This window comes from Xiphophorus hellerii, chromosome 15, assembly GCF_003331165.1.
Source record: "Xiphophorus hellerii strain 12219 chromosome 15, Xiphophorus_hellerii-4.1, whole genome shotgun sequence".
Taxonomy (NCBI): Eukaryota; Metazoa; Chordata; class Actinopteri; order Cyprinodontiformes; family Poeciliidae; genus Xiphophorus; species Xiphophorus hellerii.
The window spans coordinates 8539901-8558186 of record NC_045686.1 but is presented as its reverse complement, the minus strand read 5'-3'; the positions used below and the strand labels follow the sequence as shown (position 1 = coordinate 8558186).

At 44.7% G+C, this 18286-nt stretch overlaps 1 protein-coding gene and 2 long non-coding RNA genes across 3 annotated transcripts in view; 2 read left to right on the top strand and 1 right to left on the bottom strand.

Moving 5' to 3' along the window:
* enpp1 (ectonucleotide pyrophosphatase/phosphodiesterase 1) overlaps nucleotides 1–18286 on the top strand; it is a gene marked incomplete at its 5' end in the record, with an annotated part of 381118 nt that overhangs the window by 209399 nt on the left and 153433 nt on the right. The window lies entirely within an intron of this gene.
* LOC116733860 (uncharacterized) lies at nucleotides 1377–14749 on the bottom strand. Its single transcript, XR_004342119.1, has 3 exons — nucleotides 13998–14749; nucleotides 1591–1707; nucleotides 1377–1496 (listed from the first exon to the last, which is right to left on the bottom strand). It is a non-coding gene; the product is annotated as an uncharacterized LOC116733860 (long non-coding RNA).
* LOC116733861 (uncharacterized) overlaps nucleotides 8346–18286 on the top strand; it is a 25825-nt gene continuing 15884 nt past the window's right edge. The window contains exon 1 of the long non-coding RNA XR_004342120.1: nucleotides 8346–8614. This is a non-coding gene — a long non-coding RNA (uncharacterized LOC116733861). The remainder of the gene's footprint in view (nucleotides 8615–18286) is intronic.

The window sequence follows — 18286 nt, the reverse complement described above, 5'->3', positions numbered from 1 at the left end:
GGATGAACTTTATTCTTTCTGCATTTAATCTGTTTTGAACTAAAAGTTTTAGCGTTTTGTTTGTTTATGAGTCAATAAAAACAGAACTGAAGTCATTTTAATCAGTTTCTCCCGCCTGCTGATCCGCCCTGAAACGTAAAACTGGCGACAGACTCGAGTTTCCTCTGCAGCAGCTTCTGGTTGGTAGAAGAAGTGAAAATCTTTCTGTAGTTTCTGATGCAGGATGGATTCCCAACAGGAGGAGAAGGTGCTGAAGGAGCCGTTTTCTAAAGTCAGCTCCTTCACAGAGAGTTCAGTAAAACGCTACAGGGCGGCGAAGAGGAACGTCTCTGTCAGGGAAAATATAAATGTTTCAGTGTGTTTGTATCTGCAGGCTCCTGTGAGCGTTTAACCTGCCAGACGTTCCAGGGTTTTAAATGTTTCTGAGGGATCAGGACTTCCTCCGTTTTCTGCTTCCCTCCTGCAGAAACATGCAGATCCGACTGACTGCTATGCTTATGATGTCATAAATCATTCATGTCAACAACACGACCTAAACAGCTTTAAATCAATGAAATATTTACAGTGTGGCAGCTGCTTCAGAAGTTCAGACATTTGAGTAAAATAATCAAATCTTGTTTTATTGATCTGAATATGAAACGGAAGGAAAATTCTCCAGGATTCTGATGTCGAACTGAACGTCGGACGTCTGGAAATCCGTTTTCTGCTGCAGACCGACTGGAAGACGAAGGAAAACGAAACCCTGACTCCATGTGTGACCCGTTTTAACGTCCTGAGTAACAAACTGGTACCGGTCCGTTCGGTCGTTTCCTCTGGGCATCAAAAAGACTCTAAACTATGAATGAGAAAATAAAAATGTTTTTCTCTGTTTGTGGTGCGTTTTTCACTTTAATATTAACATCTGCATTTCTAAGAATCATTAATGCTAATAGTTGATGAGCTGTTAAAGTGAATCAGTTCAGTCCTGGAGATATTCATGGTTGTATGTTCCATAGATTTCAGGTCAAACTCTCCAGATATTTTCTTTATGTTGGCCTGGAAGTCATGAAGGTTCAGCTACGCCCTGCGCTGCACTTGCCTACCAAGATGGCGGATCAGTGGCGCGGCTCACTTCTGGTTCAGATTTGTGGGAACCACATATTGAACTGCTGGGCTCAGCAGTGAAACGGCGTTCGGCAAAAATAATGCAGAAGTTTGCAAATTTGCACAGAAACACAGAAATAACTTTAATCTGTTTAGACATCAGTCAGCTAAACAAGGTGATTTGAGTTACACTTTACAGAAACCGGTTTCCAGTCTTGCTGTCAGAACTAGCATGCAGCTAACTGTGTTAGCAGTAAGACGTCCAGCGCTGCCAGGTGTAAAAATGACCCGACTCTAATAAAATCTGACCTGCTGTCGGCTGGAGAATCTCCAGCAGAACGGCGTGGAACAGAGTCTCTGCTCATCCATTAACTGCATCCACCGTCTTCAGGGTCCAGCTGCATCGATGCCGTCTGCAGGACAAGCACAGCATCAATAACCAGCAATCTGTTGACACTGCCAGTCGATATCTCACATTGTTAAACAGCAAGCAGCAGCTGCACTTACTGCTGACGGACTCTGCAGGTTTCCAGACTGATGGACAAACTTCAGGTCGCCGTTTGGCTGCTGATGTTTCCACCTGGACGGATCCGGACCAAACCAACCGGGTCCAACCTGCAGAAACTACAGAAATAAAGCTGGTTCAGATCTTCACTGACTGACTCGGCTGCAGATTTTTACCGTTATGTTGGGATTCTGCAGATCCACGCCGGCTGGTGGGAACAAGGAGCGGAGCTCCAAACAGTTTCTACGACGCATCAGAGAGGAAAACAAGAGGAGCAAATTTCTGCCAAAAAACTCAAATTCTGAGACTAATCTCAGAAATTTTAACCTTTAAAATTTCTGAGATGAATCTGAAAATTTGGAGTGTTTTCTAGAAAAGTTTTGACTCATTAAAAACAGATTACAAGGTTTTTTTCTAAAACATTTCTGAGGTTAATTTTTAGGTTCTTTTTTCCGTTTATGGCCCCTAAAAGCTGTAATAAGTCTGAAGGAGTTTTCCATCATGAAAAATGTATTTTTTATCTTTCAGATCCAGTTTGACTGATATCAACCAACAAGTAGGAATTAAGAACTGGAAATGGGATCAGTTCTTTACTCACAGAATGTGTAAACACAAATAGTTTCTGTAATTATGGTCTAATTTTGTTTACAGTTGGTTTGATTTATTATTTCGTTTATATTTTAATATTCTGACATTCTGCAATCCTTCCTTTGTTGTTTTGCACTTTGCAGCCAGGAAGTTGCAGCCAAGTTGATTTTTACCATAAATGCCATTTTATATCATACAGTTCTGCCGTGTTTCCACTCATACGACTGTTCTACAGTTTTAACAGAGTCGTACAAAAAGCAAAAAGACAGAAATATATTCTCCGTTCTCCAAATCATGGTGAGTTTGAGCTCCAACCATCTGGGAGAGATTTCTCCAGCCAGGACATTATTCAGAGAAATTTTAAATGTAATCTGGCATGATGTTTTCACTCAGTTTTATTATTTCATACATTTTCTGTTTTTCTATTTAAACTGTTTTTGCCTTGCTTCAAGGAACATTTCCATAAAGAGTCAATAATAAAGTAAAACTGGTACATCTACAATTTTTATAGAAATTAACTGTAAACCGACCGGAGTCGGATTAAACCGGACTGGAGTCGGGTTGTACCGGGCCGGAGTAGGGTTAAACCGGGCCGGAGTCGGGTTAAACCGGACCTGAGTCGGGTTAAACCGGGCCGGAGTCGGGTTGAAGCGGACCGGAGTCGGGTTAAACCGGACCGGAGTCGGGTTGAACCGGGCCGGAGTCGGGTTGAACCGGACCGGAGTCGGGTTGAAGCGGACCGGAGTCGGGTTGAAGCGGGCCGGAGTCGGGTTGAACCGGACCGGAGTCGGGTTGTACCGGACAAGAGTCGGGTTGAACCGGACAAGAGTCGGGTTGAAGCGGGCCGGAGTCGGGTTGAACCGGACCGGAGTCGGGTTGAACCGGACCGGAGTCGGGTTGAACCGGACTTGAAGTGGATTTCTGGCCTGGTTTTCCTCCGTTTCTTAATGTCAGCTCCTTCATTCAAACTGCTGAGGTTCATCTGAATCCAGTCTCTGTTTAAAACAGTCGTATTAAATAATCATAATGTTATTTCATCCTAAATCATATGTTGTTTTTTCTTGTCCATAGCGGTCGGAACCGTGAGCGGACCCAAATGAAGTTCTGGCCGTTTGCTGCTTTATTACCGTCGTTTCCCACAGCGTGACTCGTGCAAATCAACGCCGACTCGTAATCTGGTCGCGTCTTCCTGCGGGTTGAGGTGATGAGTGGCGGCAGCCTCAACATTACGGCAGTAAAGCCCAGTGAGCGGTGAAGCCGGCGCTCTGCGGCGCAGAACCGGCTCTTTCAGTACATTATGACAGGAACGCAGCCCGTTGCAGTTAATTGAAGGGCTCTGGGCTGTGCATGAGGATGACAGCAATAGCTCATGATTTATTGTTTTCATTTGGGTAATTTTGCTTCTTCATCTGCCGTCTCCGCTGCCCACAGCACCAGATTCATTTTAACACCAGAGCCTGAGTCACTGATGAACAAGATGTCAGAAAACTGAACCAGAGCTGCGACAGAGTCCAACCGGTCACATGACTTCACTCCACAGCAGAGACGTTAAGCATCCAGCCTCCAGGCTGAAGCTCCAGGTTTTTCTGAACCGTAGAGAAGCTGCTGCTGCTGACAGAGGAACCTGAACCGAGTGCAGGATCAGAGAGGAAATGTTCAACTGTTTGTGACTGAATTTCCCCCTGATAAGCAGAATCTGATCAGCAGACGTTCCACACCTTCCTTCCATCTGGAGATAATAATAATATAATAACAATAAAATGCATACAGTTCCCTTGAGAAAGAGCTAATTATGCAAACCGAAGGTCCATGTGTTCACCACTAAGGCTGCATTCAAACCAGCCCTGTTCAGTCCTAATCCCACTCCAGTCCGATTTAAATCCAACTCCAGTCCGTCTGCCTAGAGAGTCCGGCCCGGTTGGTGAGGTGTGAAAGCTAATCGACCTCTGGTCCTCCAAGGACTAAAGAGAAATCCTCCAACCGTTAAAATCTGACGCCTCCATCTTGTTTCCATCTGGTGAAGAAGGAAGTTGCTCTCAGTGTCTTCAGAAGTTTTTGTGTCGTTTCCTTCAGTGGTTCTTGGTGCAGCGCCCCCACAGGCCAGGAGGGGAACAGGTTGGTTTGACTCAGAACCACAGCAGCTGGAGGGGGAGCAGATGATGGAGTTCTGGTTCCAGTAGAACCGGGTCTAAGACTGAAACCAGCGTCTCATTTTTACTTTCTCTTCCCAGGCTCTCATTCTTCCTGTCGTGGTTCCTCTCATGTTCTCAGGTGAGGTTAGAACATAGATGGAGATGTAAAGCTGGAGTTTCATCTCTGCAGACCAACAGTATTAAACTCTCAGCATCACCATCAGTAATTCAGAAAATTAAACCATGAGTGAAACCCTTCGGAGTGTTTACGGCTGAATCCGGTGCCGTTTGGCTAAAGGGATGAAAGACGTTTTATTCATGCGTCGTCGTCCTCTCTGCTTCGTGCCATCGGAGGAAAAGCCGTTTTCTCTTTAACTGGCTGCTGCGCCGTCGGGCCTCCAGTTTCTGTGACTCATCCTGTGAAACTCATGAAATCTGGCAGCAGGCAGGTAGACTGACCCTGAGCCAGAGCGGCTAAATTTACTGCAGCAAACTGACGATTTCTCCCAGTCACAAAGAAAACGACACCTGGGTCCAAAACCAGCAGTCAAAGCTTTCATTGGGCTGATCTAGCGGGTTTTACTGGTTCTGTAAGAACAAGGAGCTGGATGAGTTTCAGCTCTAAGGATTCCCTGACGCTCCGTTATGTTTCTGTTTGGCAGTAATGATGTTGCACCTCCATCTGCGGACAGCAGTTTGGTTTGCTCCTCATTAGCAGTCTGCTGAGGTCCGGCGGGTCGCAGCGGGTCCGTCTGAAGCAGCGAACAGATGGCGGCCGAGCCACCATCACGTTTCATATCCAAGCCCCGAAAGACGGGAGGCGGCGAGGAAATTCAGCTGAGACCAAAGAACAAACGAAACCAAACGAAGGCAGCCGGAGGTCAGCGCTGTAAAAACGAAACATCACCAGCTAGTTCTGGTTTAGTTTGTGGTCGGGACGCTCCGATCCGCTGTTTTCATTTCTGAATTATTAATTTACCTGGTAACTGAACCAGAACGGCTTCACCATGTCAAACAAAACAACTTTCATTTATTCAGTGCAGTTTGGGCTAAAAACTGGAACAACAGGATGTGGGTCAAATATTTAAAACAAACTAAACCTGGTTCAGAAACTTTAATTAATCTGAAATAAATAACAAAACCTGATGTCCAAACAGAATTAGAGTGAATAGATCTGACATTATGCTGTCACCAATATCCGAGCTTTATATTGAGATCGATACAGATATTAATATCAGATCGTTGCATCTTTAGATTCCAGTGAAAATAGTTAGACAAAATTAAACTTGTGTAACTTTTCAGCAAATATAGGAGCTGGTTTAAAAATAATCCCTTGATATGGATCAACTAATAGCTATAATTACTTATTAATTTGAAAAGGAAAAAACATTTGAACTCACAACAGGAAATAAATTTTGCTCCACTGCAGATTATTTAAAGCGAGTCGTTTTCATCAGCATGAAGGAATTATTGGTGTAAAATAAACTCCTGATTTTAACTGAACATCCTGTTTTAAATGAGTTTTGTCTTATTTTAAATGCGCTGAAATGTCTTCAATCAATCAATCAATCAAATTTTATTTGTATAGCACATTTCAGCAGCAAGGTGTTTCAAAGTGCTTTACATCATAACAAACACAGAATCACAATGCAATATAGAATCAATCATTAAGTCAAGTTACATCAATAAATTTGCAATTGATTACATTTCAAATACAATCCTAAACAGGTGGGTTTTCAGTTGAGATTTAAAAGAAGTCAGTGTTTCAGCTGTTTTACAGTTTTCTGGAAGTTTGTTCCAAATTCGTGGTGCATAGATGCTGAAAGCTGCTTCTCCTCGTTTGGTTCTGGTTCTGGGGATGCAGAGCAGACCAGAACCGGAAGACCTGAGAGGTCTGGAAGGTTGATACAATAAAAGCAGATCTTTAATGTATTGTGGTGCTAAGCCGTTCAGTGATTTATAAACTAACAACAGTATTTTAAAGTCTATTCTTTGAGCTACAGGGAGCCAGTGGAGGGACTTTAAAACTGGTGTTATGTGCTCTATCTTCCTGGTTTTAGTCAGAACGCGAGCAGCAGCATTCTGGATCAGCTGCAGCTGTTTGATTGATTTGTTGGACAGACCTGTGAAGACGCTGTTGCAATAATCAATACGACTGAAGATGAACGCATGGATGAGTTTCTCTAGATCTGGCTGAGACATTAGTCCTTTAATCCTGGAAATGTTCTTCAGGTGATAGAAGGCCGACTTTGTGACTGTCTTTATGTGGCTCTGGAGGTTCAGGTCAGAGTCCATCACTACTCCCAGGTCTTCCAGTTTATCGCTTCCTTTCGGTCCGAGCGGAACCAGAACCAAACTCTAAACTCGAAGGTGTCGTTCCAAAGGGAAAGCAGGAGAAAATGTAAAAACAATAAAACTCAGTTATTAAAGTTCATTCATCTGAACTCGTCTTAATGATCAGTTTTCATGTTTTTATTTGATTTTCTTCATGTTAAACCTGCTGAACTTCTAGATCCGCTTGTTTTAATTTTATGTTCTGTCTCCTTGGTTCCATAATAAATATGAATAGTAGTGAGCGTGTGTAAGCCTGCGTGTGTTCGGCTGCATCGTGTCGGTTCTGGCTGACAGAGGAGCCAGCCGGGTCGGTTGGTGTTTCTGGGCTTCAGCCAGATTACAAACATACGGCCTCTTTATTACGCATCATACGCAGTAATAAATCACAAACTGAGCGGTTCTGCTGGTTAATCACCATGGTGGGCTGGAGGTCCGTATGGACCGGCGGGTCATTACGGGGCTCAGATGAAACGTCCTGGTTCTGGTTCTGCTCAGGATTAACTTTAAAGGTTTCCTGCTTCTGAAAGTTCTGGTGGCGATTAACAGAATTAAATATGAAAGTGACTGAAATCAAATCAAAACATTTATTTATTCAGCATTCGTTTGTCAGGTTGAAAATAAAACTTTTAATCATTAAAGATTCTTTCCATTAAACCCACATTTATGTATTAAAATGTATTTTATTGATCTGATGTAATATTCAGGAGTTAAATGTGTTTAATTATCAGAAATAAAATCTTGAAAACTTGTGTTCAGCTGAGCAGCATCATGTTTCACCTAAAGCTGCAGTAACTTTTGTTTGTTATCAATCTCCTGCCTGAGTAATTTTACCGTCTGAAGCAATGCACCAAAACAACCAATCAGAGCCAGGAGGCGGGGCTTAACGCTCTCAGTCATCATCAATAACATAATTATGAATTATGAATAACATCATAAACCGTCGACTGTTGTTTCATTTTCCATTTAAAACACGTTGAGTTTTCCTGAAAATGGTTGATGCTAATAAACTTTGTAATGAGAAATAAATCTAAAGCTGCAGGTTCTGGACCCGCGGCCCGGGTCCAGAACCTGCTCCCCCGCCCCGGTTGGGGTCATGTTAGCTCCAGTTTGTCAACAATATAAAACCAGTTTGCTGTTAAACTGGGATGTTTGGAGCCATAAAAGCTACAGCAGCGTTTTATGAGTGAACTGGGAAATAAAGCAGCGTTAACGGCTGGAATCATGTGTGTGTGTGTGTGTGTGTGTGTGCAGGGGGCTTGTGTGGTCTGGTGTGTGTTTGGACACACATCATCCAAACACCTAGCATTGATGCCATCTTTTAGAGTTTCTATATTCTTGTTCATTTCTTGCTGTACATGATGAATAATCAATTTATCTGGAACTAAACGGCTTTAAAACCAATGAAGACGCAGCAGCACACACACACACACACACACCCACGCACCCACGCACACACCCACACACACGCCCTGCGGTGGGAGGGAAAGGTCAGGCTGGTTTCAGAGTGACACAATGTTTCCAGGTTTCATAGAAACGCACCTCCGGTTCCTCAATCAGACCTCCTGAGAGGTTCTGCTGGTTCTGGTCGGGTTATCGCCTGATCCAGAAGCGATCCTCTCAGCCTCCAGAGACAAACGCAGCTGTTAGGCTGTTAGGCTATGGAAATGCCAGCGTTGTGAGTGGAATGTCCTCACACACACTCACTCTGGGTGTTTCAATTAAAAACCCTTAAGTTGTTGAATATCCATCTGAGCTCAAAAATAAATAGATTTATTTTTTAATCTGTTCTTCAACCATCAGATTGGAACAAAGTTCAACTTTCCAGAGTTTCTCTGATCATTCATGGAGCTTCTTTAGAAATCTGGACGCTGACATTAGCGTTAGCTGCTCATGTTTAGCATTCAGATACTATTTTAGGTTAGCATAGCTTTGCTGATAGGCTAACTCCTTTTAGCTCAAATTGAACACAACAGTCTTTTCCAGCGTCCAATCAGATCGTTTAGCAGAAGAAATGAACCCAGAGAGAAGCGTTGTTGTTGTTGTTAGCGGATGTAGCTGTGCGTCAGAATCACAGGCGTACCAGAAACGTGAATATAAAGTTTCCGTTGCAAAATGGAATTTAGTTTATGGAAAAGCAGTAACACCCCGAACCACACGGTTCATGTTGTGTGTGTGTTGACTGTGTGTGTGTTAGGGGTATGTGTGTGTTAGCAGTGTGTGTCAGCAGTGTGTGTGTTAGCTGTGTGTGTGTTAGGGGTATGGGTGTGTTAGCAGTGGGTGTGTGTGTGTGTGTGTTAGCTGTATGTGTGTCAGCAGTGTGTGTGTTGGTGTTAGCTGTGTGCGTGTGTGTATGTCAGCAGTGTGTGTGTTAGCTCTGTGTGTGTGTAGGTGTGTATGTCAGCAGTGTGTGTGTTAGCTGTGTGTGTGTGTGTGTATGTCAGCAGTGTGTGTGTTAGCTGTGTGTGTGTATTAGCTGTGTGTGTGTGTATGTCAGCAGTGTGTGTGTTAGCTGTGTGTGTGTGTGTAGGTGTGTATGTCAGCAGTGTGTGTGTTAGCTGTGTGTGTGTGTTAGCTGTGTGTGTGTATTAGCTGTGTGTGTGGGTGTAGGTGTGTATGTCAGCAGTGTGTGTGTTAGCTGTGTGTGTGTGTTAGCTGTGTGTGTGTATTAGCTGTGTGTGTGGGTGTAGGTGTGTATGTCAGCAGTGTGTGTGTTAGCTGTGTGTGCGTGTAGGTGTGTATGTTAGCTGTCAGAGCAGGGAGGGAACCCAGACGGAGCTGCGCTGAGCGGCTGCAGATGCTTCGTGTCACAGAGACATTGTTAGCGCGCCGCGCCGCTGACACAACGCTGCAGACTCACACGCTCCAGGCTCCTCGTTTTTAACTGACATCTTGTTTTTGCTCTCATTATGCTGTCACAATATTAGTAATTTGTTGGGAGCTGAGACTGTGAGTGAATTCTGATGAAGTCGAGTCTTAATGAGCTGTGACTGTTAACGAGCCGGCTGCACCAGTCCTCCCGATCCGTTTTTCATCTTTTGTTTCCATCTTCCTCATCGGATCAGGAGGTGGTTGTCGCTTCCAGCACATTTCCTGTTTTCTGTCAACAGGAAGCTTTCCTCTCATTCCACCAGCGGCCGTCCAGAAGTCAGCCTTCAACCCAGGTGATCAGGTTTTCATCCTGAGACTGTAGGAAGCCATTTTAAACTGAAAATCTGAGCCTGACTTCCTTCCTGTTTCTCCCTGAAGGCCGACTGCTAAACAAACACTGACACACAGAAGCATGTATTTCTATCCATATTAGGACTTTGCATTGACTTCCATTCATTTCTACATCCTGAACCTTACCCCTATCCCAACCCTAACCAACCAAAACTCAATTCACACCTTAGTCCTGAATCTGACCCCTGACCCAAAAACAGCGTTTCCCCTTGTGGGGACCCACTGCTCCTTGTGGGGCCCTGGCTTCAGACCCCACAAGGAGCAGTGGGTCCCCACAATGTAGTATGTGTCAGGAAAATGGTCCCCACAGGGTATTAAAAACAAACGCGCACACACACACACAGATTAGCCAGTAGTCGGTATGAAGTTACAGTATTGTTGCACGTTTCCTTCAGTTCGAATCCTGATGAAATGTGGTTGGAGGGTATAGAAAAGGTTTAGGTTAGAAAATAAATCAGAAATGTTTAATCCTGTTCCAGTAAAGGAAGTCAAGCCGCTCAGAGTCGTCTGCAGAGAGCAACACGCAGAATAACCTCCGTCTGACTGCGGATCAGTTGATGCGTCTGCCTTATTAAAACTGGATTTTTCCTGCTGGTTCTGAGGAAAACATGTTTGTTCTGCTAAACGGTGAACTGCAGCAGCATGAGGCTTTTCTGAAGGAGAGTAATCCTGCTGCTCGTTTTGTCTGGGACTTTGGGTGGCTTTAAGAGAAATGGATTTTCAAGCTAAAGCTGACCGGCAGAGATACAGAACCGGCTCAGTTTGGAGAGCAGAACCGGCTCCCTGCAGAGTTGAGGAAAAACCCAGAAAGTTGTTTTCGGTTTCCGTCACAACGTCTCTTCAGATTATTTTGGATTTCATGCTGAATGTGGTGCTGAACACTGAAACATCTGGCTTCACCTGCCAGGAACAACAAACTGGTTTCCTTTAGCAGAAATCCAGGTTTGGTTTTTGATCCAATTTCAGACAGAAAACTGACAGGAAACTGGACGCATGTGACCTTTGACCCTTGGCAGGCATGAGCTACGAGCGAGGGGTGAAAACCGTGACCAGGTGGAACCTGAACGATTCCAACTCTGCAGCATCAGAACCATCTTCCTGTGTTTACGTCTGGTTGTCCCGCCCCCAGACCATCTGACCAATCAGCGAACAGCCAGCTCTTTAACGGAACCGGTTAAAGGTTGTCCATCACAGCGCAGCTTGGCTCTACATTTGGATTTGAACGGTTTTTGGTATTTTCCCATCAGATCGGGCGCTGAAGCGTCTGAGGAACGTCTGCTGACCTGCTTCACCGCAGCGGTTATGGGACAGGAATCAGGCTGCAGATGTTCCTGCATCCATTCAAGTTTGACAAATATTAGCAAAGAAAAAAGGTTCTGAATCAAACTCCAGGTGCTGACAGCCTCAGAGAGAATCTGGAGAAACTTTTTATGGGAAGTTGGATTTCCGTTTCTTCTGAGGTGAGCAGCTGAGCCGTCAGCGATATTAACTGTCCAGATGTCCGAGTTTGTCTTTATTGGTGTTGATGGAGATAAAAATGTCCAGAGGAGCCAGTGAGGAACCCGACATGCCGGACAAGATTAGATCACTTTAATCCAGAACATTTTATCCTCTGCTGAGGAAGCTCCGCCTCCTGCTGTGGTGAATTTCCTGTGAAGACTGGGGGAGCTGGAGGCTCCGAACGGAGGTCCAGAAAGTCCAAACGTTTCTGTTTGGAGCTCAGCATCATGAGAGAAAAGCAGCAAATCCAGATCAGACGAGTCTGAAGACAGGAAATGATCTCAGCTTTAATAAAACGAACTAGGAGAAAAACTGATCAAATTGCTACAAGGGTTAATAAATGACGGGTCACTCAGCGAGAGTGGGCGGGGCTGGTGGAAACGCTCTCCTCAACACGCCGGAACATAAAACTGTTGCAGTTTCATGGCTGCAACACGATTTGCAATCGTAAATAACTCATGTCCCGTTTCCACTGGGGCGTGAGGCACTTTATTAAGATGCTGTGTGTCCAATACAACGCCCCCTACTGGTAGAACAGAGTAAGTGCCAGGACATGCTGGAAACAACAAACAATAAGGATAATAATAAACCCAACTTTTGGGAGGATATTACTAATAAATAACACCTCTGGTTATTTTTACCTGGAGTCTCTGCTGTTTCTCTGACTTAAACCTCAGCAGCTGTTTCTGTTTGTTCATATTATCTGACTCACAGCTGGTGTTTGATCAAAACTGAGCATCTACCACAGAACGACTTCTAGACGAGCGAATCTCCAGGAGAAATCAGAAAATCATGAGAATATCTGAAACTGGCAGCTCTAAAGTTTTCAAACTGATTTTCTCCAAAGTGTTTCATCGACTCTGGAGTCAGCAGCTGTTCATAGAGGAAACGGCCCAGTCAAAACCTCCACCTGAATCAGTCAGGTCCAGACGAGGACGACTAGACTGGACTCAGTGGAAACGTTTGTTTCTGTCTTCATCTTCACGCTTTGACTTCCCACTAAGGGACAATAAAGAGGATTCCTATTCTGATGTTTCCCATAAAAAGCCAGTTCCTCACTGGTTTGCTGTTTGTCCACCAGGATCTAACTGTTACTATTTCCCCCTCTGAATGTGTTTTACAGGAGCTGAGCTGATGAAGGTGTAAATAATCCCAGAGGAGCATTCAGCCGTCTCTTCTGCTTTGAGTTTCGCCTGAGCGGAGTTCAGCTGCCTCATTACGCCGCCGTCTCTCTGAAAGAAACCAGCTCAAGCTTCACTGTGGAGAGCTATTTTAGGAAGCCAGTCGTGTTCTGGTGCTGAAAGGCCGAGTCTTTCATCTGGAGCCCAACGAGGCGCCGAACCGCCGGGACGGTCTACACAACCTTTACATTAAAACAACAAACTACTTCTGTTATCATCCATTATTTTACTTTTATTTTAAAGTCACGTCCGTTTTTTAAAGAAGACCTGAGCAAGAGGCACAGCGCTGTTACTGTCAATGCATCAATAAAAACAAAACCATAAAATTCACTTAATACTAAATAAAAACTTCAAAGAATAAGAATAGGATTAAGTCTTATTGAAAATATTAGCAACTCCTCAGTTAAACGATTTTAGAATAAAAATGTTTTATTTTTTTATTATACAACAAAATTTAATTTCAGTAAAGCCAAAACAAAAAGAAGAGGAAGGAAGGCGCCTGGGCAGCTGGAGAAGAACTTTTAAATTCATTAATAAAATATAGAATAAAATATAAAATGATCCTATAATCAGAGAGCAACAGGAGAAAAAAACTTTTCAATGAGACGAGAAGCTCACATGCTAACAGCACCGCTAAAACGGATCAGGAACCTTTTCAGTCCAACCAGTTCCTGCTAGCCAACCTACTAGCTCTCTGTTACCATGACGCCCAACTACGATGGCACAGGGAGTCCAGAAAGAAATCTACTTCCTGTAATTGGTTCGGATCCAAGCCGGTCTGTTTTCACACAGAACCAAGAACCAAACCACAGCTGGTTTGGTCAGATCAGGAAGTGGATCTGGGTCCAGTTGTTTGGTCCGGTGCAAGATTCAGTGGAGTGGGTTCAGCTGGACTAAAAGTCCGGACCAACAAGGAAACAAACGGATCCGTTCAAATCAGACCAGATGGTCAGGTGAGAATCTGGTGGATTTAGGAAATCTGCAGCGTAAATGAAAGTATCATCAGCAAACAGACGGAGCTCAACGTTCAGATCTGGGACCAAAAAACGATTTCTGAACCTTCTGACAGCAGAACCACGCCAACCCAGACTCCCAGGCTATCTGACAGGAAGTGACGGCCGAAGCCTTACAGAGCGAACAGCGGCGGCGGTGATGAGACCAGATCGCACATCATGACCGGTTCACGCCATTTAGAACCAAACGGCGCTTCAAAACGTTTGGCAAGTACCGGGGGTTTGGATATCCATCTGTAGTTTAAATCTGTTTCCAGATTTTAGGATGTTAGTTTGGATTCTCAATTATAGATGAAATCAGATGATAGCAGCTGACAGTAGGTGACAAATATAAACTAACAATTGTCAATGAATTTCTCTATATTAACTTGTTTGCATAGACATAATTTGAAGGATAATTTATTTAAGTTGTCACTAATAATAAGAGTTAAGTTTTACTCACAAAAGAAATAGTCTGGCAAAAACAAATCCTGAAATGTAAAAGTAATGAAAGTGAGTGGTGAATGTGTTTATTTCAGATTCCTGCATGGAGAGGCGGAGCGGCTCCTCAGATGTTCTCTCTCTGCTGCTGCAGTTATCAATAAATCATCTCAGTCTGACTGAAGCTTCACACTTTCAGCTTTCTGGATGTTTCTTCCTATTTTCTTTCTGCACAGCATCTCTTTGTCTCCAGCATGCAGCTCCGCTCAGACTGAACGTATTAGGATGTAATTATGTTTGAGGATGAGACGCTGAGCTGCAGCAGGACGGCGAACAAACGAGCGAGCCGCAGAGAAGAGACGGAGCGGAGCTCATCACGGAGCGGCAGGGACAAGTTTATGATGAAGCTGCAGCCTGAACACGTCTTCATCACTGCAGCCTCTGATTCCTCCTCCTCAGTTTGCCTCAGGGTAACTAAAGACGTCTCCAACTCTGAATCATCTCTTTGGAGCTCAGAAGATCTCCAAACCTCTGCAGCAGATTCTGTAAGCTCTGAAAGTCGCTGGTTGGTTCAGAAAATCCTGAAGATTCATTCAGATTTGGAGAATTTGGAGTTCAGAGACGAAGGTTTGACAACGTCCAGCAGCCCAGTTCAGTCCGCTTTAACCCAACTCCAGTCCGTTTGTCTTGAAAGTCCGGTTCGGTTGGTGAGGTGTGAATGCTAATCGACCTCTGACCTCTGGTCCTCCAAACCTCGGTCTGGGTTCGGTTGAAGTGAACGCCAAGCGGACCAGAGACCGCTCCAAAAGCAGGAAGTGGACTACAGCGCAAGGCATTCTGGGTAAATACAGCTAAAGCTAATGTGCTAGCCTAGCGCTAGCAGAAGAAATGGCTCCTGGTCTTCAGCCAAAGACTAACGAGAAATCCTCCAACCGCTAAAATCTGACGCCTCCATCTTGTTTCCATCTGGTGAAGAAGGAAGTTGCTCTCAGTGTCTTCAGAGGTTTTTGTGTCGTTTCCTTCAGTGGTTCTTGGTGCAGCGCCCCCACAGGCCAGGAGGGGAACAGGTTGGTTTGACTCAGAGAACCACAGCAGCAGGAGGTGGAGCAGATGATGGAGTTCTGGTTCCAGTGGAACCGGGTCGACTGGACCATCAGGAGGGAAACAGCCTTCATTCCCTGCAGCTGCTCATCAGCAGCAGATCTGTCTAGTGTTTGTAAACTCCTCCCAGAGATCAATTCAACATTTTCATTACTGACAAATTTTCCAGATCAAACCTCCAGCAGCTGCAGGATAATCCTCCTAACGGGTTTCCTGCTAACAGAAATCTGGCATCATCTGCTGTATTCACAGTCAGAGTCCCGGCTTCCCGCTGCCTTCGCTCCACAGATCAGATCCAGAGAACAGGAAACGGGCCGAAGGATCAAACTTTCCTCGTGTCATTCCCACGCCGGCGTTCCCAACCGCCTGGAAGCATCAACGCATCCCAAACAGTGCAGCTCACATCGTTACCAACACAACAACGAGATTCACCTCAACCCACGTCGCCATGGTAACAGCCGCAGAGTCAAGCTGATTCCTGCACACCGGAGGACGCTTGTAAAGGCTCGTCTGCACGGAGCGAGGAAGAGGGGGAAGAGTAGGAGGAGGAAGACGGGTCAGCTGGACGGCTCCTCTCCGACTGGAACCATCAGAATCACTAAACCCAAACGGGCTGATCTGAGAGGATGGACAGAAACCCGTTTCCTCCACAGCTCAGCCTTCAGCCGTTTTCTGGACTCCTTTGAGTATGGATCAGTTTATCATTCATGGCTGAGTGGCAACATGGCCGCTGCGCCTGCTGATCCAGTCGGTAAACAACACGATTCAGCACCAGGCGGGAAAAACCCAGGAAACGATGCGTTCGCTCCAAACTTACTTCCTGCTCACTGATTCATTTAATAATCCATATTTATTTGGTGCTTTACTGAGACTCCATTATGAATATTCATAGTTTCAGCTCAGAGCAGTTTCAGGTCGGACCGGGCCGTCGGACCCGGATGAATCGGAACCACTGATGATCCCTCGTGATCCCGTCCTGCTGGACCGCCTTCTCAGCTGAATAAACCCGTTTAGAGCCGCTGATGTCAGATCACTTCTAAAAAACTTATAGGTTTTAAAACTCATCTTTTAAAAATTTGGTTTTTGTTAATAAAATAAAAACAATTTTGCAAAGAGGATTTCTGATTTTTTTTTTACATATAAAGTTGATGTTTCAGTAAACTGGTGTAAAAAAACATTTCCATCCTAATCACAACAAAAATAGATTTAAAATGTATTATAGTTACTATAGAGATGAAGATGTCTTACTGTATGTGTATTTAAAAAGTTTTTAATTATTTTTAGTCAACGTTACAGAGAAGGATTGTGGTCTAGTTAAAGTCTGCAGTGGAAGCTGTCTGACGTTTCTGAGCCAGAGCAAAGGGAGAAGAAAAATCCGTGTTTTTGGGACTAAATAGTCGAGTTCATGAACATCAGAGTCACTACAGGCACCATGATGTGCAGCAGCTTTGGTCTGGTCGCAGGTTTGATGAGATTTAGTTTGATTTTTGCTCCAACGGTTTAAATCCTCCCAGAACTGCAGCAGCAATCAGTCGGAGTGAATCCCGTCGATCCTCCTGCGTGTTTACCGAGGCTCGGCGTCCGCTGGGGCTGATGGGAGTCAAACAGGAACCGTGTTGGACACACACCTCGTTTTCAGAAATCCCCTCTCAGATTTTCCTTCCTGCCGGTTTTACGTCCAGACCTTCATGACGCCGCAGAAGCTGCTGGGCCCGGTCTGCAGGGTTCACCGAGTCTGCAGGGTTCACCGAGTCTGCAGGGTTCACCGAGTCTGCAGGGTTCACCGAGTCTGCAGGGTTCACCGAGTCTGCAGGGTTCACCGAGTCTGGGTCATTAGATCTGTGAGCTCACAGGACTTCACTCTCTTCTTCATCACCACCATCATCATCGTCATCGTGTCTGTCCCACCAGGAAGCAGAGACATGAACGCCATGAACTAAACGGGTTACTTTGTTTTTACGACGGGGAGAATCGGGTCAGAATATAAAATCATTACAGCACTGAGCGTCTCGGGAAGTTAAGCTTTGGTATCAGTTTTACAAACAAGGAAATAATTAATTTTTTTAACACCAGATCAGAAGCAGAACTTTGACTTTAAGTCTATTTTGAAAAAATAAAACTATATCAAAGCTTTTCTCTCATTAAAACAATTTCTTTCTTCTAATTTTACAACTTTCTTCTGGTGACGTGACATATTTACCAACATTAAATTCACAAAGTATTTCATGTAGAAGTCGGATAAAAGCGTCATGAGCGTTCAGACGGTTTAGAAACGATCCGATCCGATCCACATCTGGAAGTGGAGCAGATCAGATCGTTTGGTGGAGCAAAGATCGGATATGGATCCGACTTCGGCCCAGTGTCGGTCCAGACCTGAGAACAGCGGTACCAACACTGGAAGGAAGGCGTTTGATTGGACGCCGCCAGAGCTCCAGCCAATCAGAAGCTGAGGATGGATGAACTCCAGTGAGGATGATGATGTTCTCGCTGTGGGAAACTTGAACTCTTCCTCTTGGTGTTCTGACCCGAAGGCGCCGTTTCCTCTGAACCCAACAGAATCATCGTCTCAATCAGCCGCCATTTTCACTGCTGCGACTCCGGCCTCCTCTTCCTCCTCCTCTTCCTCCTCCCTCTCTTACTAACGGCTCGGCGGCGGGAAGAGAGAGGAAGGCCTCCCTCCTCTTCCTCCTGGTCACTGCTTGTCATTGGCTGTAATGAATGGATGATTCCTCCACTGCTGGATTTAATTACATTTCTTATTCCTACACTCGGGCAGGATGAATGAATGAATGAATGAATGAATGAATGAATGAATGAATGAATGAATGAATGAATGAATGAATGAATGAATGATGGAGGAGTGTGTTCATGAACAGCGTCTGGTTTTACAGGACGTGTGAAACGTGAAGCTTCAGTCGCAGTGAATGATCATCAGCTGATTCTGGATCAGTGAAGGCTTCCTCCTCCTCCTCTTCCTCAGTGCGCCGTTCCTCCTCTTCCTCGCTGGACGCTGCTTTGTTGCCTCAGTTTATTGTCACAAATCCTGTGTTAGCGTCAGCAGCATCAGTCGTGTTTCCATCAATGTTCCTTATGCGCATTTTGAAGTTTTGTATTAGAAACAGTTGATGGAAACAGCAACATTCAAAATAAAACGTTTCTACACTTGCCTGAGTTGGTTTTCAGTTTTTCTGAAACAGTTTAAGCACTAAA